Source organism: Salminus brasiliensis, chromosome 7, assembly GCF_030463535.1.
Source record: "Salminus brasiliensis chromosome 7, fSalBra1.hap2, whole genome shotgun sequence".
NCBI classification, from domain to species: Eukaryota; Metazoa; Chordata; class Actinopteri; order Characiformes; family Bryconidae; genus Salminus; species Salminus brasiliensis.
In genome coordinates, this window is record NC_132884.1 from 27,883,330 (window position 1) to 27,908,644 (window position 25,315).

A 25,315-nucleotide genomic window follows, 5' to 3' on the forward strand; every position below is an offset into this window, starting at 1 on the left:
ATGCCACCATTTTAGATCCAAACTGGAACTTTCTGGGCATATGGATCAGCAGTATGTCTGGATTAGGATAAATGACACTGAAAAGAATACCCTGCCTACATGCATGGTGGTGGCTCTGGGGCTGCTTTGCTTCCTCTGGAAACCTACAGCGTGTGCAGGGAAAGATAGATTCAGTCAAGTCTCAGAAAATCATAGGAGAAAGTGCCATGCCTTCTGTGAGGAAGCTGAAGCTCAGGTGTCATTGGATCTTTCAGCAGGACAATGATCCTAAGCATACCTCAAAGTCCACCAAGACTTTGTTTCGAAAGAAGTCCTGGACGATTCTGGAGTGGCCGTCACAGACACCAGACATGAACCCCATAGCAAATCTTTGTGGGATTTGCTATGAGGTTTGCTAAGGCAGTTGCAGCACTCAAACCCAAGAATATCAGTCAACTTGAGGCCACTGCCCTTGAGGGATGGGCTATGATTAATCAGAAATGTTGCCAAAAGCTGGTGTCTGCCTGTGCATCACATTTGCAGCAGCAAAAGGGGGCTCTATTAAGTACCGAAGACACTGACTTTGACTCATGACTGAAGTTATGAAGGGGCTGAACAATTCTGAGATATTAATGTAGTCATTAAAAGTGGCATTCTGTGTTGAATTAGGAGAAAACCCGGGCTCATTTAGTTATGTCGAGCTATGTTTGATTGGTTTATTGCAAACAGCTGAAAGTTTGTAGATTTGGCTAATAAACCTAATTTGCAATGGGGGTTGAATAATTTTTAGTGCAACTGCAGTGGTGACACAACCACATTTTACTGGGGCACACACCCTAGTAAATTGGGTCTAATGGTGCCCCTGGGGCAAACAGAGAATTTGAAAGAAAGAAAACAGCAGAACATTTCTTAGGGGCATGGCAAAAATATACACTGGAATTTACTCAGCACATTTAAATAACAGCATTCAGTGTAGGGGCAGACAGCGTTTAGAGGTCAGAAAGAATTGCAGCGCCTTTCTGAATCATATGTAAGACAAAAAACGGTGTGTTTAAAGATTATATTAGATAAATGGGAACCTTAAATCCTTGCATAGGCCAGAAGGCCATTTCATAACACTGCCGCTCTGTATAAAATAGCTCTGCCACTGGCTCTGTCCTTTTTTTCATTCTGGGGATAATCAGTAATCCAGAGTCTTTTGATCTTCAATTCTGTGTAGGCTGGTAGGGAGTAATACATCCTCAAGGTATTTTGTAGGGTGGCGATGTAAAACTTTCTAAGTAAGAAGCAGGAATGTGTAAGTGGTTTAAACATAGAACTGAAGCAACATCTGAAACAACCTCTTAGGAGTCTTGCAGTTACAATTGCAACTTGCGTTTCCTATTGGAAACAGCAAAAACGCAGAGCACCTGAGTAATCAATGTGGGAAAACAGATCAGCTACTCTGGTGTCATCACAAGACAAGTTCCCGGGGCTTGGAGAAACACCGCAGAGAGTCTAAATTAAACTTTGGCACCTGTACCCGTGGATATCAATACAAGCTTTTGACTGACAGCTTGTTTTGAGGGGGTTGCTTTGCATTCTTGCTGCTTACATGGGGTGCTCTTCTTGTCGCCATGGCTACGGAGACAGCATGCCCGTTGTTGTGATGGGGTGCATTTTGGGGCTTTGGAACAAGCCGATTACACAGACTTTGACACACAAATCATGTCAGCAGCAGTGGAAAGGAGTCTAGTCGCTGTGACATCTGTATTGATGACGCTCTCATTAGTCTTGTGCTCAGCTGGAAGGGGAGGCCAAGGGTTGCCAACAGCCTTCTACTGTCAATGTAATGCCACAGCTGAATTTTAAGTGCAGCCTCGTGTTCTCCAGAGTTGCCTCAGCTCCCCATCTTTATAAAACACTGCTCTGTTGTAAATCCTTGCTTATCATTCCTAGCTCATAGATCATACGAGAACTAGCTGACCATGTCATGCTGTGCCATGAAAAAAAAAGTTTGGAGGTGACCGCTACGCTAAGTTAGGACCGGCTTTACAGAATGTTGACAATAATAAAACATTTAACACATACTTTATTTCAAATTTTACCCCATTTTCTACCCAATTTAGAAGCCCAATTACCCAATCCCTGTTCATGTGAACTCCCCCTATCACTAGTAATGCCACTAACACTAGGAGAGTAAAGAAGCAGCATCGCTAGGCAGCCAGCACGCTCTGAGGAAAGCATGGCTCCCCAGCTGTGACACAACAGCCAACAGACGCCTGTGCTCACCCCCATCACACTAGAAGTGATGTCAGGAGGAAGGGCCATCAGCCCACCCCTGAGAGAACAAGGCCAATATTGCTATCCGGATCATAGAGGCAGGCCACTGGAAAAACACAGTGTATGGTTTGTTAAGGTTTTTAAATGGATAGATGGATAGATAGATTTAATAGATAGATACTTTTATCTAACAATTTTGGGCAATTTTATCACAACATAATAATTTTGCATTCTGATCATTTATATATTTTAAAAATCTGACTCGAAAACAAATTGTATATGAACATTTTCAAAATTCTTATGTTCCACATCTTTTAGTCACACCTGGTAAAACAACATTATGTGAGAATATTGTGTGCTACTGGGCTCCCTCTACAGTTGTGGAGAGCGTAATACACATTTGCACCATGGCCATTAATACAAATTGTGCTTTGAGCACCCCTCACGGACCATAGACCCCTCTCTTCCACCAAAGTTACACTGTGCAGTATCCTGCACTCTGGGCCTGGAGTGGCAATGACATCCTCCCTATTAAGTCTTACAATTGTACAGTAGAATTGCTACTTAATGTTGCTCTAAACTTTCAGCTTAGGGTAACTTAGGGTAGAGACCACAGAACTGATACACACAGACAAGTACCTCTAAAACATTTCATTATTCACAAATAAGCTGGCTTTACAGGTGTTCAAAAATGGACTAAATATAAATGTAGACCAATTTAAATAAAACAAAAACTGATTTTCAGAAGGAGGTTTCTTGTCTAGCAAGAAGGAAATTTGAGCTAAAAAAGCTGCCTCTTCAGATGAGCTAATGCCAAACAAACACTAAAGCTAACATAAGAGCTACTTAACCTTAACATTGCTCTAACATGTTCTTTGTCAGACATCATATTAAAATGTGTATCAGCAAATACAGCAGTAAGACAGATAAAGCAGATAAAGTTTACCCAGCATATGTCTGTTCGTTCGTAGTTTTGACATTGAGCTGTGAGTGTGGTCTTCCTCATTAAACCAAACTGTTTCCGACTTCGGAAAGGAAGAAAAACATAACCCTTTGGATGATCAGGATGCTGCATGTTGGAACTTCTCCACACCTTTTCACTTTTCAAAGCTTAATGTGGTTGGTGTGGCACAACAGGTAACACCACTACCCACCAGTGAGCTACCAAAGATGTGGGTGGCACCAATAACAGTCCTTGGGTGTGACTCTGAACACTACATTAGCCCATCTCTGTAGTACGAGTAACCCTGTAAGTCGCTCTGGATAAGAGCGTCAGCTAAATACCATATGTGTAATGTAAATGTAATCATTCTAATTTACTGCCAGCACTATTTTCCTAGGTTTGTTGTGAAGAGTTTCATCAGTAGTTTTGCTTCCCCTTCTTTAGAGATGGCTGTACATAGACACAATATAGTCCAACTCTGTTGCATAGCATATCCTGAGACATCATTATTTTATAGAGTATGTAAATTTCTGTTGAATTAGATGTTTCCAATGTTCTGTAAAGCCTGTCCAACCTAAAGTGACAATAGTAGCAGCAGTACTGAAAGAAAACATTTGCAGAGCATGGCTAAATCAGTTTGTCTCTACAATACTGAGCTGCAACTGACCTTGTGAACAAAAAGGTCTTACACATATCAGTGAAGTTTGAACTATGTGCAAAATGCATCTGCACATATTTCCAGAATGATGATTCATATACATCTGGTCCTCCTTTTTTAGACTGAACCACATGCACTGCTGCAGGGAGAGGGTTAGAGAAGAAACAGAGCTAAGCTGACCCACAGAATGTGTAAACTTATGAACCAAGCTATATGTTGCAGATGTCGGATAAGCTTTGTGCCCCTTTGCCCATTTCCTTCTCCGAATAAGAAGAAGCAGAAAAAAGGCAGATAAGCCCCTAACATCTGTGACTGTGGCATCTGTTTGCTTACAGCAAATGGAAACCTGCAGGCAAGCTGTGGTGAAACTTTCCTCCAACCTCATTCCCTGGTTAGATGGTCTGAATGATATCCCTTGGCTCTCCATATCTCTGCATAGGCTTGGGGCTTACGAAACAAATGACATTTAGGTAATGTGAGGCGCAATGACTAATCTTCTCTTCTTAGAAAATCTGCATATTCCTATTCCTCCAGTGTCTACGTAATTCTTCCATTTGCCTCCATTCTCTCTCTCCCTCTCTCTTTCTCCCTCTGTCCTCAAAACAGAAATAGATGTACTTATACAACTCCTGTTATCTCATAATTTTAGCAGACATTTTTTTGTTACCATGTCTCTGTTCCTCTATTCTTTGTCTTTGAAGGAGAGGAAATGCTAGCACAGCATGGCTCCCCCTGTACTTTGGTCAGAGCTTATCATAGTGTCCTCCACAACACAATAACAGGAAATGCTTTCTTTGTATTGAATGAAAGACAGCAGGCATAAATCAGCCAAAGTAATGAAAGCAAGCCACATCATTCGCACTTATGTCCTTTTGTGGACGCTTCTTTGACCCTCAGTTCCCCTTTTTTCATCATCTTTGGCACCGCAAAGATATTCTCTGCATTGTGTGTATTATCCTCATTGTTTACTAAGGGCATAACACACAATTAGACATATACTAGCCCTGTTAACTCTAAATCAAATACAATTAAATCTATTTGTATAACACCTTCACAGAAATCTGGTAATAAAACAAAAAAATCAACAAAAACATAGCCAAAGGCAATAATGGCACGGAAAAACCTTGGGAGAAACCAAGACTCACAACTGGGAAACCCATCCTTCTCCGGTTAAAACCACACCAAAAGTCGCTATATCATCACATAAGTCTGATTTTTATATTTGGGTGTACCAATATAGTCAATAGAAGTGATGGTAAGAATAATGAAAATAACGATGAGGAATAATACAAAAAATAGTAGGCTGTAAAAAGTCAATGCAAACACTGTAGTCGGTAATGAATGGTAGACAACTAGTCCGATAGCAGATAGTAGTAGCTAGAGGGTGGGTAGCTTGTCTAAAGTGGGTAGCAGTAGAGCTGAAGGTCAAACTTCCATCAGGTTTAGGAGATCTCTGTGGTCAAAGTTCCATCAGTGTCAGGCCAGACAGGTAGGCAGTCATTAACTCAGAAAAAGGTAAAAAGATTAGTTCTGTTTGGATTCATGGAGTACAGAGAATGTGAACATTGTCAGAGTGTGGCCTGCGACTCTGGCAGATCTGACTATAACTGTCTAACTAAAAGGACAGAACCAGAAGGTAACACAGACATGGGAGCATCCTAAAACACTGGCATCCCTCCGCTCCACCGTCCACAAACCCAAATGATCTACAATTTCTAATTTTCTATTATACTGTCATTCAAAAATGGCTTATTATGTATGTGTGTTACCCTTTAAAGAACTGGCCCCCTTTCCAGGGTGTATTCCTGCCTTGCACCCAAAGATTCCAGGTAGGTTCCAGACCCACCGTGACCCTAGCCAGGAAGAAGCGCACGAGAAGATGGCTTATAATGTGTCTTTTAAATAATAAAAAAGACAACGTCATCGGTTTATGTCTAGTGGCTATTCTCTTGTTAAAACTGGACACTTGACACTTACAATGTGCAGTTAGATCATCCCTGGCTGACTGTCCAGCACACGCTATGGGACTAGATGAACTTAAAAAGGTCAGCATTCCGTTTTTGTTGATATGTTCTTAGTTAAATGTCATTTCTTTGAAGCTCTGATTCAGATTCTTTGATTTTGCCAAGGCCTTGCACTTTAAACAGTGTGACTTACTAATGTCACACAAAGGATTACTCATAGGTTGCTAGCAGTTGATGAGAGAACTGAACAAATGATCCCATTTGCTCCAATACTGTGGTATTGTGCTATGAAATAAAAAAATACAGAGCCATTGCTTCATTTTAGAAGCTATTTAACTTGTGTTTCCTAAATGATATAAATCATACACTACATGTCCAAATGTTTGTGGACACCCAGTCTAATGAGTGCATTCGGCTACTCTACATTGTACTCATTGCTGACACAGATGTGCAAATACCCACACAAACACAGCTTGTCTAGTCCCACAAGTATTGCCAATAGAATAGAACTACTTGGAGCCGATAAATATAAATCAGATTGGCATCATGCCCCCAGCTGTGAAGCTGTGCTTTCTGGAATTATGTGGCTTCATTCAGTACTTTTATACTTGACCTTGTTAACACTTTGTTTACTGAATGCAATCAAAATAGAAAGCTTTCCCTGGACAATAGACACAGTTACACCAACAACTCCAACTCTTTTTAATATCCTTGATTTCAGAAGAAGCAATGGATGAGCAGGTGTCCAAATACTTTTGTTCATGTAGTGTACCTATACACATTCCATGAAGCATTGGCTTAAAGTAGGTCTAACAACATGAGTTGTTTAAGGCTATGCAGAAGATATTTAAGGTGAAAGTTAAACAAGGGCTTTAGTTTGGGTTCAACGCTGGACAGGGTGAAGACCAGAATAGGGGAGGTTCTGACCAGTTCATAGAACAGTGTTACAATGTAACTATATATTCTGATTAAAAATGCATGCAAATAAATAAATTAGGCTTCAAACCGGACCGAGATTCTAAGATTCTAAGATTCTAAGTACTTATTTGGTTAAAGTTAATAGCTTTTTTGCTCTTCGCATTCTGGGACATGACAGAATTACAGAAAAGCTTGTGGGCTCAATAAAATAGCTCTAATAAAGATTGGCTATCCTAAATAAGACCAAATGGATGATTTAATGCATCTAGCTGCTAGATACATGGCTTAATGTCACTACAGTGGTCTAAAAGCTGCAGAAGTCCTTCGGTGTCCTTTGGTGCTTAACCCAGCTTACATATGTGTCCTGACAGCTAGGTGTTTTGTCTGCCCACGTCCACTGTCGGGCTGCAAACCGAGGCCTGTCCGAGACAAACGGGAGTGAAGGTGACACAGTGTCCGCTCGGCCTATCACTGACACATCTCGGCAGCGTACAACATGTTTTCCACTCCGTCAGCACCACGCCATCTGTCACAGTGATAGATCTAAACAGTCAGAGTGCTTTAGTGAAGGTACATTTGACGCAGCACAGACTGCTGGCCTCACGCGTGATTCATTCCACAGGAGAATCATAGCAAAGCATGGGGAAAGAAAGGAGCAAGAGTGTTTCTTAATGTAAAGAACATGAAGAACAGACATGGATTAGCGGAAAAAGCTTTCCTGGCGAGAACATTCTTGACGAGTTACTAGACAAGAGTACTGGGATGGAGAACCCAGATATAGCTGCAAATAGCTATATAGCTGCAGATATAGTTTTATGACAAATGCTTTGAACAGTGCTGATGTAAGCTATAGAAACTTTTTAGTAATTGTCTGTAATTCTTAATAAATGTTAAAAAAAATAATAAATATATATATATATATATATATATATATATATATATATATATATATATATATTCTATTTTAGTGGAAAATAAAATTCTTGAGACCAAACCATGATGAAAAATTGTTTAGTGTCATATGACATTTTTTCCTCATGTGCCTGTTACAACAAACACAAAGTCTGTGTTCCAACACTCACACTAGCACACTAAGTAGTGCATTACAAATCTTTTAAGGTGTATTTGTTAGTGTAGTAGGTGTGCAGTTTTGGATAAAGGGGATAAACACAACCAGCAAAACAGAGAAGGGTAGTTAGACTGAGGAGGACAGAGGTGCTGTTGGACTTAGGAAAATACTGAGGAGGAGAATGGGAGGTTCTTAAATAGCTCCAAGAGATGGGATCTCCCCCCTAACTCTCTGATGGGAAAATGAATACATTTAAAAGGGAGGTTTTGCAGACTTATAGTAGACAGTAGAGATATTACACATTTAGGGAGGAGGGACTTCAGGCATGCTCCTCCTCCCAAAATGTCATTATTCCACATTGAGAAACCACATGATGACCCACACTAGAAGGTTATCATGACATCTGTGCAATACTTAATGAAAGAGCCTTTTTTAGTAGTCTTTGGGTGAACTTGTAGTTAATCACTTGAAGCGTTGTCAGCATAGCATATCTATAAACCATGATTTTGCCATGAATCATGGGTAGATGAAGAACCGTTTGAAGTATGTTGATTGAGTGTTTTTTTATATTCTTGATTACTGAAACTTGGGCAGCAGAAGATCATTTGAGTCCAGAACACACACTGAGATTCTTGCAGTTATGGCTTTATGCGTGACCCCTATGCATCACCTCCAGCTCATCCTCTTGCCTAAATAAAAGTTTCCATTGCTTTGTTGTGTTCTGCTGTCTATTAGATTACGCTCTGTGATTTTTTAGGTGGACTCAACCTTGTGTCTTCTACATAAATCTCATTAAGTGGCAGAGGGCTGAGTATGTGAAAAAAGCCTCCAACAAAGTTATTATTGGCTTGTTTTGTTGGTCAGAAGGAAAACAATGTAGCCGAGATAATGAGCATGTTCTGATTACAGACCACAACTGCATAATCACATCACTGGCAGGACAGCCATAAACACTTGAGTGCTATGAACTACAATAGGCTGGTTGGTGACCCAGAAAAAGTGAGTATTGTCTGGTTTGAAGGCACAAAAGATTCACCACATCTACTGTCAATATTTCATAATAAGGCTTTTTTATTAACCCTTGAGTCTAGAAGTGCATTTACCCAATTGCATGTTTAATTAGAAAGTAATGGGAAAATCATTTGCATTGGATTTACATTCTGTATCATCAAGGTCAAGTCTACACTTGTTTCTGGTTCTGTATGGATAATGTTCCTTTAAAAGCATGCTATGGTAACTTGTGAGATTTATTCAAAGAAAGCCCAAAGCTGACACCTAATTATCAGAAGCAAATATTATCTGAGTCACTGAAAACACATCTGTTGTTCCTGTACTGGTCCAGCTTTAATTAAATTAACCAAGATACAACATCTGTTCTTGTATTTTCTTTCTCCATTCATGTGACTCATCATGTGTAAAGATGATACACGGACACATAAGAGGTGACAAATAGTCTAAACCTGTTTTCAGGCCTGTAAAAGTCTCACTTTTCAAGACCATTGACCATTGACAGACTAGCTGTCTCTTCAGATATCATTAAAGTAGCAGGCTTAAGTAACTCTTGATCATGCTCAATATACATATAGATGGTCACTGTCATTCAAAAACCTTGTATCTCCAAAATGGCAACTTTACAGCAAGGTTTTTGCGTGACAGCAACAATATGTATATCTGGGCTAGCACATTCAATACCAATGTCTTATACCAATGTTTGTGCACCCTATGTGTTTTGGGACGTCATATTGATACTTACTGTTTAGTTGGCTTATTCAGGGGTGCATAACTCATAGAGGGACAGTGACAAAATCCATTTGCTGAACTTCATTTCTGTGGGATTTACTGATTTTCCCCCATTTTCTTCCCAATTTGGACTGCCAGTTACCCAACCTGTACATATTCTACCCCCCCCTATCGCACTAGATGATCCCACACCTCTGACACATGTGCAGTCAAGTGATTAATTTTTCACACTGCTGCCAATGCAGCCTGGAGGGAAGTGCCGTATACCCAGCTCCATTGCACCAGCCTGCAGATGCCAGTGACAGCCAACACTGCAGCAAAGTGTTGTGGGGACAGAGAACGCAATCTACCCAACTGAGAGCAAGGCCAATTGCACTCTCTTGGGGCGCAATTGGCGCAATTGGCTGCCAATGGCTAGCACCATGATCGGGATTGGAACCAGCGATCCTCTGATCATAGTAACAGGGCCTTAGTCCGCTTGACCACTCAGGGCCATTTGTTTTCTACATATTCGATCATGCCTAACCCCAGTCTTGGAGTGCCAGTCTCCTGTAAAGTTTGCTAGTTGCCCTACTCAAACACACCCGCTTTGTCTGATAATTCACTAATGAGTTGAATCAGGTGTGTTTGAGTAGGGCAACTACCAAACTTTGCAGCAGACTGGCCCTCCAGGACTGAGGTTGTGCACCCCTGGCTTCATGGAACATGTAGAAAAACAATTAAATATGCAAAAGTAGTGTCACATAAATAAAGTAAGTAGAAATGGTCTTAACTTTGAATTGAGGTCAATGTAAAATAAGAGTTTGTGTCTATTGGTCTAATCATCCAGAATTATTTACACAGTGTCCAGAACAGCTACAGGGTTCAAACCATGGAGAAAACTAAAAACGGACAAAAATGGAGATACATGTTTTTCAGTGGACAGCAGTGATATTTTGCAAAATGTCTATATTTAGGTTTGGTTCTGTCATGCCTGCCCCTGTTGTCATGTCTGCCTTTGTTTGGTTTTTGCCATGTGCTCCCAAGTACATGGCTCTGTTTGTGTCTTGTCTGCCCTAGCCACGCCTGTCCCTTAGTGTTTCCACCAGTGTCTCCTTTGTAGCCACGCCCCCTTGTTGGTCCCAGGTGTTCCTTGTGAGTCTCTTGTTAGCGTCTGTATAAGTACCCCTTTGTTTCAGTCATCCCTTGTCTGGTCTTGTGTGCATGGTGCGTTGGCCTGTTTATGGAATTCTTGTGGTGTTTATTTGGTAAGCTTTGTTCTTGTTTGGTTTCTGTTTGTTTTATTTTCCCTGTATTAAAACATTCTGCGAGTACGTCTGCCTCTGTCTCATGACAGGTTCCTGAAGTAGATTTGCTCAGGTACTTTGCACAAACTTCCTTTGACCTTCTTCCTCATTTTGACAATATATGCTTTCCCTTATATATAATAGACAGTAATGTTTTTTTTTTAGAATAAATAGAATAAATACTCGCTGTTAATGCCAGTTGTTGGGAATAAATGTAATCATTTTGCAGTCCAGATCATCGGGCCTAAAACATACACAGACTATCTGCAAACATCTGTTGTTTATAAAATATGTCATATATCAAAACTTTCTGAAGAAATAAAAAAGGGAAATGTATGTACTACAGTTTTGTCTGGGGAGGAAAAGTCTAGTGTTTTGGTAAAGAATTTATTTCCCTTGAAGTATTCGATAGAATCAGGCTCATATCAACTGCCATCGCTCAACAGCTCAGTAAAGGATCCAGGGTGACAAAGATCATACTTATCCAAGCAGCTTTGTGTCCTCAATTTAATTCAATTTCCTGAACAGGAGGGAAGAACAGCTCTATCAACACTGAAATCACACCTCAGTCCACTCAGCTCAACTGCAGCTTCTGCTAGAGTTCAAGTTTGCAGCCTCTGTAGGCTGTGGGTTTTTGTTAACTGGGAGAATGCTGCTCAGGCTTGCATCCATGTCCCATGGGCTGGTGTGTGAGGATAATAATTGCCTGCTTATTTACAGTCAGCCATATCATAACTGTAGGGGGGGGGGTAACATTTTACTTGGATGGTCCTTTATAGTAACTGCATTCAGAAAAGTATCTGTCCACTCGTAAGCCTACCAGATGTTCTACATAGCAGTGAACACAAAGCTCAGCCATGTCACATAGAACACATTGCGAGAGTGTTGATCAGCCAACCAGCTCTTTCCAACTCACCGTTTTCAGGCTGAAAGGAGAGGTGAAACAAGAGTAAGACCAAACTATTCACACTGGCCAAGGCAAGGATAGCTGAATTTAGCTGAGATTACATATCTTGTTTGTTTTGGGGTCATTTTTATGTCGCATGTCATACACTATGGATTTCTGTCACCTTCTTCTGGACTTACCTAATGCAGTAATAGAAAAATTCTGTAGCAGTGTTGAAAGTTACAGTTTTTGTTTTCTGAATGCTGATGAAAGGTGGCTCCAGTTTGTGCAACTGTTTGTTTTTCTGATGTTGCATCATGTGTGATGACCTTCACAAGTTACCATGGTCATTTTCCTGTACATTTATGTTATATGGAGTTATATATATATATACTTTACTCTATACTCACTTTTCTTGCAATGAAAATTCACATCTCAACTTACCTTCTCTTTCCCCTTCCTGTAAAATAACACAGAATATCAAAGAAAAACTTTTGGATTAAAATCTTTATTTTTGTTACTATTTGCTTTTTTAAAGAATTGGAGAAACTCAGCTGCCCCTTAAATTGTGTGAAAAAAGACAAATGACTAGAAATTCTCCCAGATTACATCACTTTTTTAATTTTATTTTATTTTTATTGTCTCTCTCAGTATATACACATATCTCCAATTTTTGATATGTGAATCTGGCAGTTGTTCTTTACCATGTATCAGAATTTCATGATGAATGGACCAATAGAAATGCTCCAAAATGACTTAAAATAAGATTTTGTTTTCGTTTTCCTGTAAAATGGGGATATATATATATATATATATATATATATATATATATATATATATATATATATAGCATTTATCTGTTGCATTGTGTCTAAATCTCATGATGAATGGACCAATAGAAACGCTCCACACTTTCTCTGAATTACAAGATCATCTGTAGAGAACTATACAAATATATCCTTACGTTGCCACACGGATGCAGTTTTCCCCTTGTCCTCATTGCAGCCCTGAATAACCAACAGAACAATGTTAGAAACACCAGATTCTTCTTTGTTCTGTGTGATTATTATTTCAAAGATTGCAGTGTTGCTCACTGAAGAGCTATTTTGCTTATATGGGTGTAAATGGAGTACAGCTCTTCTGTGAAATTGTATGCTCATGATCTGAACTCCAGCTTATCCACACATGCAGGCTCTCTTCTTGTCTCCTGAGTTTGGACTGCTGGATCGAGGGTTAAAACGTGCAGCATTTTGAAAGGCAGTCATGTGGCCATGTTTGCCACGGACTACTACCCGCGAGGTAGCATGCTGCTGCCAGTTCAACTTTTCTTTTACACACGGTCAAATGACAGCCTTATCAGGCTGAACGCTGGTGTTTTTCACACCAGAGTCTCCAAACTCAGATTCAGTAAACAGGGAAAGGAGTTCTTGCACAAACTGGAACAAGATGATTGAAATGTTTAGGTCTGCTTATCCTCAAAGAGAACCAGCATGTCGGGACTCAGTGATGACCTAAACCAATAATAAGTCCTTTATTTGAATTCCTTTTGGAATACATGCAGACGTTCAAGGCCATAACACCCGAGTCGCATCATACAGCAGATGCAAAGAACAGCTATACTACACTACATACTACAAAGTGTCGTAGTGAGACCGCCGGCCAACATCAAGCTCATTTTGCTTTTGTATGAGAGTAAAATCAGGACACTCTTCAATCCGAAAAAAGAAAAGCTAATAGGATAAGCCAACAAATAGGCTTGCAGGCCATAGCCCTTTCATTTACTATTCAATTTAACAAAACATCATTAAGTGAATTTAACACATCTGGCTTCAGCTCACTGTGTTAGCAAGCTTCCTGTTTTCAGTCTAGAACAAAAGAGGTGACTGAGCTAGTATTGTTAGTAGGGTTGGGCGGTATAACGGTAATACTGCAGTATTTAAAATGTTGACGGTGTCTAAGAATGAGGACGCTTTTTCAAAATTACGACATGTCTGATGTGTCAATTTTCTGTTCTGTGTCCGTCTAGTTCACGGCCAAATAAGCTCGTCCACCCATGTGCAATTAAAAGAGCCACAGGGTGGGGGCGCTGTGGGAGCTCTGAAAACAGGTGGGAAAAAAAACACAAGCCCAGTTTAACGACGGGTTACGACGCGCTGAGTTCGTTTGAGAGGCAGATTCAAGCAAAAGTGGACACCAAATGTTCCTGAAAGCAGCTGAAAACACTCCTAAGACTGTTCCCTCGACTCTGTGCTCTCAGGTATGCTGATTTATCCTCTAAACGTGTGGGATTTGAGCCTCAGTTAGCTAGCTGAAGCACGGACTGTGCTGTGGTGTTTAGTGTGCTGGCTAACTTAGCTGGTGCTAGCTGACTAGCTACAAGTCTAAACATGGTAGCTAGCTAGATAGCTAGAACCTGGGTTTCAACTTGCTTTTCTGTTACTTTCAGCACCAGTTGCTCGACTTCACTCTCAGCTTTTATTCTCAACACCTGTGTCTGAAGCTCAGCAGTTAGCTAGTCAACAGCAGCTGAACTGAGCTGTCTGATACTCGGTGGAGCTGTAGCTGAGCTAGCTCAGCAAAGGCTAGCTAGCTTAGCGAGTGGGCTACAAATCCTTTAGTTTCAGCTTTCTGTCCTATTAACAGCAGCTGCTCCATCTCAGTTGTTCTCGTATAAGCATTTATAAGAGGGCTTTCTGTCAGCCAGACTTGAATTTGTTCTGTGCTGAGCAGACTGTTGTCCTGCTAACTAGCTAGCTAAGTAAGCTAATGCTAACCAGCTTCTCTGTCCTGATTCAGTGCTGTTTAGCATTAGCAGTTGTTGTCAGACTGACGATTTAACACTTATTGAATGACAAATGGAAGCCCCCCTTGCCCCGGCCTATGTTGTTAGCCGACATGAAAATATAGCTAGACTTGATTGACTGTCTTTCTCTGTGTAAATCTTAAGTTAAATGTCATTTACAATCCATTTCTATGTTCTGGTTTTGGGTTTAGTTTAATGCAGTGATGGAGAGATGCTGAGTGACGTGCTGTGACACTGGAAGAAACTAGGAAGCGATGGAAAGCACAGAGGGGTGGCGTAAACTACAGGTCATGTGTGGTATGCAGTAGCCATCGCTCATCTCCGTGCAGGCACAGGGCCATGGGGGGCAATGCATTGTTAGTTGCAATGTTGTGTCCCCCTCAGCTTTGCATTCCTTTTGAGAGTCCGGCAAACATACCCTTCAGACTGCACTCACAGGAATTGCATGAGTTTCCTAGCAGAGCAAGCCATTAAATTTGGGTCCTATATTGCCTGAAATGAGTTGAATGCACTTGTAAAGGTGATTGGCTACTTTTTACATATGATGAGCTCAGTCACTTTTAAGGCGGTAAACTGGGAGTTTTGACTATTTGGGTCATTCAAAAAAACAAACAAACAAATAAAAAAACAGAACAAGCTAACCTGAATGAACCAGTTTGCAAGATATGTCAAACAGCTAGACATAGCAAGAGATGGAATTGCATACAACAAAGTTTTCAAAAATAATAAAGCACCCACTAGTCTCTACACAGCACTTATGGATGCTCTGTGCCAAATAAACTAATATTAGTTACTCCTAAGACTTTTCATTGGACTGTGAGCCCCAAGCTGGCTGAGTAGCAGCGGGTATGTTTTTGTTTGAGTTTGATGGTTAAGCTTGTTTACAATTATGACTAGCCTGACCAAGCTAGACAACGAGTATGACAGAGTTGGTGGACCAACATAACCACCATGATCAAGCATAACCAAGCTGGTTGGCCAGCATGAGTAAAATCAAATGCAGCTAGACTACCTGTATAGGATATGTTCTCGGTATAGGATATGTATTCGTCCAGATGACCACCTTTTCAACCTACTTGGCCATCAAAGACTAGCTTAGACCGTCCGAAACCAGCTTGTAGCAAAAGCTGGTGGTCAGTTAAATTTTAAGCAGGAATACGAGACTTTTGTAAACATTTGTCATTTGAGCCTCAGTTAGCTAGAACACTGTGCTGTGTTGTTTGGTCTGCTAGCTGACTTATCTAAGCCTAGCTAGCTGGTGCAGGTCCAGACATGACAGAACAGATTCATTGTAATAGATCATCTTATCAACCTTTGTTGGTAGTGCAGCAGTCACTCAGTAGCAGCCTCACTGTGCCGTGTGGCACTTGTTGGATCTTTAGCCCAGCTAGCTAGGCAAAGGTTAGCTTAGCCATTGAGCAAAAGATGCACCACCACAGGAATTGTTTCAACTCTGTCTGTCCAGTACCAGTATAAGCTCAGCTTATAATAATAATAAAAAAGCTTCTGTCTCCTGATTCAGAGCAGTTTACTATTTGGAGGTGTTGTCAGACTGACAATTTACATATCATCCTTCTTCAGAGCCACATTAGCATATGTGTTTTTATGATTTATGTTAATTCAGTACAGGGTAACTATAGTGACAAGTGGAAAAAGCTACCAGCAATGCTAAGCAGATTAGTCTGTTACCCTGATATCAATATATCTTATTTATATATTTATTATATATATTTATACTTCTGAAACTCACACTAGTGCAAGAAAAGCTTATTTTTTTTACATGCTGATACATTTTACTCTACTCACCTACTACTCTGGGGGAATATATTTTTAGATGCACAAAAGGACAACGATAAAGATAAAGCAGAGCTAATGTAAATCTACCACTGACCAAATGTTATTTAAGGTAGGGTTAAGCAGTGTTGTTCTTAAAGTTCATTTGTGTCCCTGCTGCCTCAGTGCTGATGTGCTTTTATTCAGTATAGGTTTTATACACAGCTCACCTGTGAGACCCAAGGGAGTGGTGGCTGGGCTTCAGAAGAGGATGTGACAGACTGCCAAAGCTCATTAGTAGAGGATCTTTGCGTCCACTAACCAGACCTGCAAATCGGGGAGAAGGAGGAGGAGGAGGAGACTCTGACAGGCTTTGCTTGTAAGTTATACTTGCAGACATAATAAGGGTAATGAAGGGAAAGGCCAGGGGATGTTCACATTACTGAAGAGAACTTCTCTCCCTACAGTCAAAATCTCATGGGCAGCCTGAGGTTATGTTGCTGATGTTCCAAAAACTTCTGCAACTGTGGCTTTACTTGCATTCACCTCTAGTTCCTGTAGCTCATTATAACTGTGCCACCCCACACTCACACTAACTGGTTATAAAAAGCAGAAGCCCTCTGTGCCTGAGGTGAGCTGTAGAGAAGGAAGGAAATAAAGAAGGAGACAGGGTGGTGGTGGGTGGGATGTTGTAAGAGTGGAGGGTGTATATCGGGCTGAAGAGGGGGAGTCGGGGCGTAGGCCATTTCCTTAAATTAAGTTACGTCATAAAACTCCACTTTGCTAGTATGGTAGTATGCCTGTGGAGCTTTTGGACTTCTTGGCGGCGAGTGCATGAATCCAACCCCCCAAAAGTTAGGTTGATGCCAGCTGTTCGTGGGCTGCGTGAAGGTTGTAGGCATAGGTTTCAGATGTAGCAGTGATGAGTTGAAAAGCGTGTGATTGGCCAGACCTTGGTGGGAGGCTGTGGAGACTACACAGATCTTAAATGAGGCAGAAATGCCAGAAAAAGGTGGTGGGTAAGTATAGGGCCTTGTTTTGGGTAACTTCAGCTTATTTTTCATTTATATTTTTAGTTGTTCTTTAGTTGTTAATGTCATTACCACAACATGCATGTTCTTTTTTTGGAGTACTTGGGTAGTTTTTAACAAGTTCACAGCCAACTTTGGGCACAGTAAAGCTTGCAGACAAATGGGTCACCATAATAGAAACAAGAACAATAATCTGCTGTGCAGACTACAGAGACGCACCCATTTTCTCCTTTTTTCTCCTTTTACTCCTTTTTACTGTGTGTAAAGTGTGTACATGTTAATGGGTAACCTTTAAAGCCTTCTTGGACTTAACAAGTAACAAAGTAAATAAAGTATGTGAGTATATGTAAAGTATTTTCTCTCTGTAGAGAAAATTAACATCTGAGAACAATAAATTTAGAGTGAGACCGATGAGAAATGGGCAGAGCTAACGTGACCAGACAAGGTAGCTATAGAGAGAGGCGGAGAGTCTGGGTTGGGAAACTGACAGTTTTTGACCATTTCTATTGGTACAGCTGGCAGGCAAAGAAATGACTGTGATGGTATGTTAATATATACAATATGAACATTTCAATATATATACAATTATGAACGTATGTATTTATTTTATTATATATTTTTTTATCCCCCTCCTCCCATGTCTATGCTTTTGTGTGTTGAGGTTCTGTTTCTCTGTTTTAGACACAGCCGGACACGTCTCTATGGGAACACACTCTATCTCGATGCCCCACCATGTGGTTGCCAGACTGAAGCAATCAATCTTCTGATCCCATCAGGCTGAGCAGAAATCAGATCTATTAGAGAGTACAGAGCAGAAATCCAACCCCCGGCTAAGGCTGTCAACGCAGCCCCGGATAAGAGAAGGAAGAAACAAAATCTAATAATTGAGCCTAAAATGGCTCTTTATACCGGAAGGCACAGGTTTGCCCAGACAGAAGAGAAATATGAGGATGTTTAGAAGGATAACGCAAGTTGCTGGATGTCCGACTTGACTGCACTGAGATGTAATCAACGGGAAATAAAAAACAAGCACTTGAATATGCTTGGTTTTTTTTATGACTACAGGAAGACTTATTAAGGCCTAAGCTTTTTGTTGTTTCGTATAGGTTTTTATACAAAGAGATTATGGATGTCCTCTTCTGTAAGGTGTGGAAAGGCTGTTGTAAATACATATTGTTAGAAAAGTGAGTCGCTGGTTTCCCCATGTATAAACTCACAATTGAGTATTCACACAATGGAACACATTCGCCGTAGGTCCTGACTAAGAAAACCAGTTTTACAGATTGTATGGAGAAACCAAGGGAACGGTTGTCAGAAGCTTTATACAGGGTTGTATTGTCCTCTTCAAGGTAAGCACATAAAGAAGTATGCAATTGTAGATGGGTTTCTTTAGCCTTGACATGTTCTGCTATATCTGTTTTATTGTATTGTTGCCAAAGCTGAAGAAACCTATCCATCAAAGAAGACCATGTTCTACTAAACTAAGGTAGTTTGAAGACGGGAGAAGCATTATAAAAGAATTCTGGTCTTTTCTGTACATCTTGTTTCAAAGGTCTCCTTGTCTAATGTTCAGTCAGACTGTACATGCCACTATATTTCTGAAATGGTCTCTTTCTGTTTCCATAGAAAGGCTTTGTGAATAGCATAGACAGCTTTGTGGAAGGAAAACAGTCAGCAAAGTTTGAAAGACAGGTGAGTAGAATATTGTAATTTGAGATAATATAATATAATAATATAAATATAAAGGATAAAAACCAATCATAATTGGGCATCCTCACTCCTTTTTCTGTGGCAAAATGATCCCACACTGTGGCCAGTCGTCACTTATTTTGACTTGTACCATTACCTTATCAAGTCACCATGTAGGCTAAGCTAGTTAATGTGCACCATTCCATATTATTAGCACCACTCTTACCATTATCCTTGATGTCCTTTATCAGTCTGAATTAATGTCATATGAACTTCCTATATTTGGTCATGTCAGATAAAATGCTAACAATCTATTAAAATGGTGATTTTCACAACATGCTATTTGAGTAGTTATAGGAGCATTATAATAGTATGATTATGAGAAATTACTGTCACAGGATGCACACAGTTCATTGATTAGTATGTGGGTCCAGGTGATGTATCGTGTAGTTTCAATACTGTCTTCGCAGCGGATGTGAAGCCATTGTGGAGGGTCACTGACTCTAAATCTTTTGCAGATAGCTTAACTAACTAGCTGAAGTAATTGTCTGGGAATGGGATACCATTTTAACAACAAAATTCTCAGAACTAATTTTTTCATCCAACAGTAGCGAGTAAGGCATTCCCTAAAGACTACCAGTTGTTCCGCCTGTCCTAAAGAGCAGAATGAGTGTCCCAAGTCGTTGAGTTTTTGCCAGAAAATTTGATTATACCAGTATCTCTAAACCAGATAGCGGTGTTGCATTTGATCCAAGACTCCAGGTGCTGCAGCTGGGGTGTGGGTGCTCTCATACTGGTCAGTAGTATGTTTTTGGAAGATTTCCTGCATATTGATGCCAGGTCATCCTTTAGAAGTCCTGGGGTAAGTGCTTGGTACGCTGCGTACCTCCTTATGTCTGACCTCTTTTCCATTCATGTTTCTGGCTAAGAATGCAGAACTGAAAAGTCTGTTCAAATGTTTTTGAACACTATAAGCGGTTCTGCAAACATTTATGCATCATTTAATGCAAGTCTGCTCGCAGTCCTACTGGATTAACAAATCTGCCGACAATCTGTGAAATTAACTCTGCCGGTGAGTAATTAAATAATTTAATTATTAAAATAGCTGGATGTGTAATTGCTTGATGAGATAGGACATTTACCTGTTGTGTGTGTGTGTGTGTGTGTGTGTGTGTGTGTGGGTGAGAAAAGCCACACAGCTTTGTTAGATCATTTCATGCAGATCAAAATCCCACACAGCCCCCCTGGAAATTGTGAATGAGGCACTCTGTAAAGACTACCTGAAGAATTCGCAGCTTTGTTAGATTTTCTTGGTAATGCTTTACAATATGACAAAATGCATTAGATCATTCATGTGTGCCATGTTTTTTATTATTATTATTATTTCAAATATACAGTTAAAAGTAGATTAGACATTTTACATGTCCCGTATAATACATTTCTCACTTTTTTTTTTATTGTTTTCCTAAGCTCTAAATAGCAATTATGATTTTGTTTGGGGTGAAAAATGCCCAGAAGAAGTTTTACATGCCAATTTATAACCCTGTGTTCTGTCTCTGCTTTTATTTTTATGGTGGACTCATGAATAATTTGATGAGCTATGCTATGATTGGCTGGTTTATAGTGAGGCACTGCGCACAGAAGCTACACAGTATAGTGGAGCATTGTATAGTAACAAGAAAATTGTTACAGTACTAAGCAATTACAGCAATTACTTCTTACCTTAGTGCTACTATTCTGTTGGCATGGTGTGCAGTGGGATGTGCAGCTAGCTGAAGATGTTGTAAAGTTGGTTAGCTAGGGTTAGCAATTTGCCTTTTTTTTCCTCACATCCCGCTTTTGACTCCCCCTTGAGGCATTTGGCAAAGCCACAGTCTGGTGTTGATGTGCTGCTCTTCAGTGTTAATGAAGCACAATTGTGGCAAAGTCTCAGAAAACTGACTACAAGTATCAAAAACATCATAATTTCCTGTGGTGGCCATTGCATTTTAGCACTTCGCCAGCTTTGACCAGGGCTAGCCAGACTTTCGCTTGTGGGCTGGCTGTAAATGTACATTATGGGTGCATAAATTAAATGAGTTAATACTGTTATAAAATGCAGCTCTGTTTTGGTTGTGCCAGATTTTCATATTAATGAGAAAACAAGTGTTTGAGGTCCTTGCAGTACAGTAAAAGTTATTTATTGCCTATAATCACCAGCAGTTGAATAAATGAGCTATTTGTATGGAGTAAGCTTGACCTCCTAAAACACGTCATTCCAAAAACACTAACACCCATAAAAACATAAAAACACCCAGGTTCTTTGGCTTAATGGCATTGCTGCAGTATTGGTTATATGTGGGTTTTTTTCCTGATTTAAATTGAATTCCTTATAAAGCAGCTGCAATCAGTAATGAGCACCACTAACTTGTCGTTTTCATATTTTCTCAAGTCTTGATTCAGCACAGTCTCGAGTCTTAAATCATCAACTGTAATGACTCAAGTTGAGTTCAAGTACCTGACAAGAGTCTCTATCTTTGCTAAATGCTAAATGGGTGACTCATGCACTTCAACACACAGCACCTAGCATGTGCACCACAGACAGTGTGAAATTGTGTGAATACCTTAAAGTAAAGGGCTCAGCAATGGTGAGACATCAGTGGTATATATATATATATATATATATATATATATATATATATATATATATATATATATATAATGTGTGTGTGTATATATATATATATATATATATATATATATATATATAATGTGTATATATATATATAATGTGTATATATATATATATATATATAAATTTGCTGTGTTGTACTTTGAGTGGCAGAAGCACAATCAAATTTGTCATAAATAATTAACACACGGATGCCTGTCATTCGGCTTTTATTTTAGTTGACATGTCCTCGTTTATAGCCTGGACATAATGTGAACTCTAAACTGAAAGGGAATTACAAACTTGACAGTAGCCAGGTTTCCATCTGTATTAAATTAAATAAAATTAAATTCAAGCAAATTGCTTGCAAATAAGGCTGTGGAAACTCCTGTGAGAAGCATGGTGGAGTTTACAGCGCAATCTCCACTATTATTCCTGTTCTGTTGTTGCATTTGTGACTGTATTTTTCATCATGCAAGCAAGGAGACCAAAAGCACTGCAAAACATGATGCCCAGCTTTGAGAGTCTGAGTCCAAGGCGAGGCTCTGGGTTGTGACCCCAGGTGGAATCACAAGGTTTTAAGGTGTGAGTCGGGTGCAGGCCCGAGTCAAGGCTCTAAGGTTTGTGCTGTGAGTTCAAGTAGAAGCTCAAGGTTCTGGGGTGTGAACCTGAGTCAAGTCTTGAGGCTTTAAGGTGAGTCTCTGCACACTATGGTCCGTGTCATTGAGGTTCTGGGGGGGAGGGCTGAGACCAGTCTCAAGACCCTGGAGTCTGAGTTGAGTTTTGAGGCTCTGGGGTGTGAATTTAAATCAAGCCGAGATGTTCTGTGCTGTGAATCCAAGTCGACTCTCAAGGCTTTGGAATACAAGTCTGAGTTGAGTTGTGAGGCTGTGGGGTGTGAGTCCAAGTCAAGTGTAAGGTGTCTGGGATGCAGCCCTAATCAAGGTTGACTCTAATCTGGGTTAGAGTCGAATCTCAAGACTTTGGGGTACAAGTCTAAAATTGGGCTCAGGGCTCTATGAAGTGAGTCCTGGTGTGGGAATTCAAGTTGAGTTTTAAGTGTTTAGTAGAGATGTTTGGTTTGGTTATTAGCTGCAAGTTTTGCATTATCAGGATTGGCAAGGGTCTTCAGAGTCGTGCAGCAGTTTGATCATTGGCTCGTCATCAGTTTGATCCTTCTGTGGCTGGAAACGCAAGACGGCATAACTGGCCATGCTCTCTCTGCTAGGGTGTGATGTTGCGTTAACAGCCGGAAAATGCACCGGCTGACTTCAAGGGGACTAGCACAAGCTAGCCTTCACCCTCCCAACTCGGAAACAAAAATGTTACTTACTTATTTAGTTTATTTCTCTTTGAAAATTTCAAGATGTCCAATCACAAACCATTTATACCAGAATACTAATAACATCAAGCTCCACTGTAGAATTTCAGGATCCGCACACTTTGCTAGAAGAATAAGGGTTTAGGGGGCAAGTGCTGCTCTGTTGCCTCTTTTGATCAGAGCTGATAGGAAAGTCTCTTGCTTTCTCTGCTGCATCGCAGTAACAAGTTATTTGCATAGCCATGACTAAAACATATTTCAATCACAAAGGCTTATCATTTATGAACATGTATTGGGTAATTGCAGTGGAGGGAAACGAGACTGGTACTGCCTCAGCCTAATTGGATTTCTTATCAGGATATCAAGTATACAAAGAAACAATACAATATTGTGGGCTGTGGGTGTTAAATTTATTATGAACAGCTTGAAAATTTTAGTAAGCCCTCGGAATCAAACACTTGAGGCAAAATGCCATAGCTTATCAGTAGAAATTATATAGACCAAAATGATACATTGATGTACCAGACACATAATCTACTTTTCCACCACACAGAGTGTAGGATCTTTAGTATCTTCTGAACTTTGCTTGAGAAGTCTTCTACTTGAGAGTAGAGCAGTGTACAATGAATTACAGTGCCTTAAAACAGTAAGACAAATAATGCATGGTGTTATCATTGTTCTTGGACATAAAGACTATGATTAAGAACACAAAGTGCCAATTGCAGCTTCCATGTGTTCATACTAAACAGCTATTGCAGCCTACTGTACATTCCAACATAACCTGTGTATTTTGCATGCATTCATTCTGGAAGAAATGAGAGCTCTATAAAGGACATACTGTACCTTGAAACATAAGCTCTCAGATGTCTCACAGTGTGCACTCATAATTAAGATACAAGGCCATAAAGTTTCACATTTTCAGAATAATTATGCCAGAACACACTTAACATGTTTTACACTGAGGAAGAACAAACAAGTGCCATCTTTGTGCCAATAAGGAACACTGTTGTTGAACGTTTTTGAAGGACGCAGGCAAATATTCAAAGCTAAAGTAGCTGAGAATCCAGAAAATGTTTCTGTATTGCTCTTCTGACAACTGAAAAGAAGACTGTATAATAGTCTGAAAGGCGATTGCAATTTTATAATTAGATTTATTTATAACTAATTTTCCTATTAGCACAACCATGTACAGTGAAACACCACACACAGTAAGTCACCCGAAAAGACACATAATGCTGTGTTGCCTTTATTTTTCATTTTTTTATTTTCCTCCTTCTTCTTTCTTGGAAGTCGAATGTCAGTGTGGAAAATGTCATCACACCCAAGTTGATCACATTCTAAACATTCTGGTAATTGTACACAATTTCAAAACCTTTTAAAACAGTTAGCTGAAGATACCAGTTGGTAATACACACAGTATTTTGCCCCTCCAATCACTATGGAAACACGTCCACAGATAGAAGTTGGTTGGTACTGTGTGTATGACCGAATTAATGAGACACTGTGTAATGCTACTTCTTTCATTACTGTCGGTGTGTGGTGCAGCCCTGGGTTTTGAGTTCGGATGACTCCTACTCTCACAACTTTCCGAGTTGGAAATCCAGCTGGTGGGGGCATTCCAGTTAAAATTCCTGTATGTAACACCTGTTACATACAACCTGTATGTATGTATGTATGTATGTATGTGGAACTATTTAATAACATTGTCCAGAAATTATAAATGACCTAAGCTAAGCCTAGTGTGTGGGGGGGGGGGGCTGTGTATGTGGGTATATATCTAATAGCAGCTGCAGAATCAAAAGAAACTAGATGGTTATAAATGGTTACACGAGGTACACGAACCACTGTTTTCTTCAAACAGTTCCACAGAGAACCTTATAAACTGTGTTCTGTTCCTCAGAAAACTGCCTGGGAACTCCCAAAAGATCCCAAAAAGGTCAGACTTTTACCTTTTATCTCATTTACAACAACAGTTCTTGAAAAAAACAGATGCGGTTCTTCTGTGGCATTGGGTAAGGGACCCCCCCTTTTTTGGGGGTACTTCACACTGATCCGTCATTGTGATTGATCATTACACAACCAAAAGGTTCAGCTGACCTTTTTCACTAAATAAATGCTTCTAAAACAATCAGGTGAACTTGGTCATTTCCAGGACATGCTATTCATTATGTTCTAGTCCATATAGTCTTTGGAACTGCGTTCAGCCATTTAGCACATTGACCACACGCATTACTGCTGCGTGACAACTCCATGTCTTTTTTTCTTAATCAGGCATATGAGATATCTTGGTGTTCTGCTGTTATCTGTAGTACCCTTCTGTCATACAGCCTGAAAGCATCATTT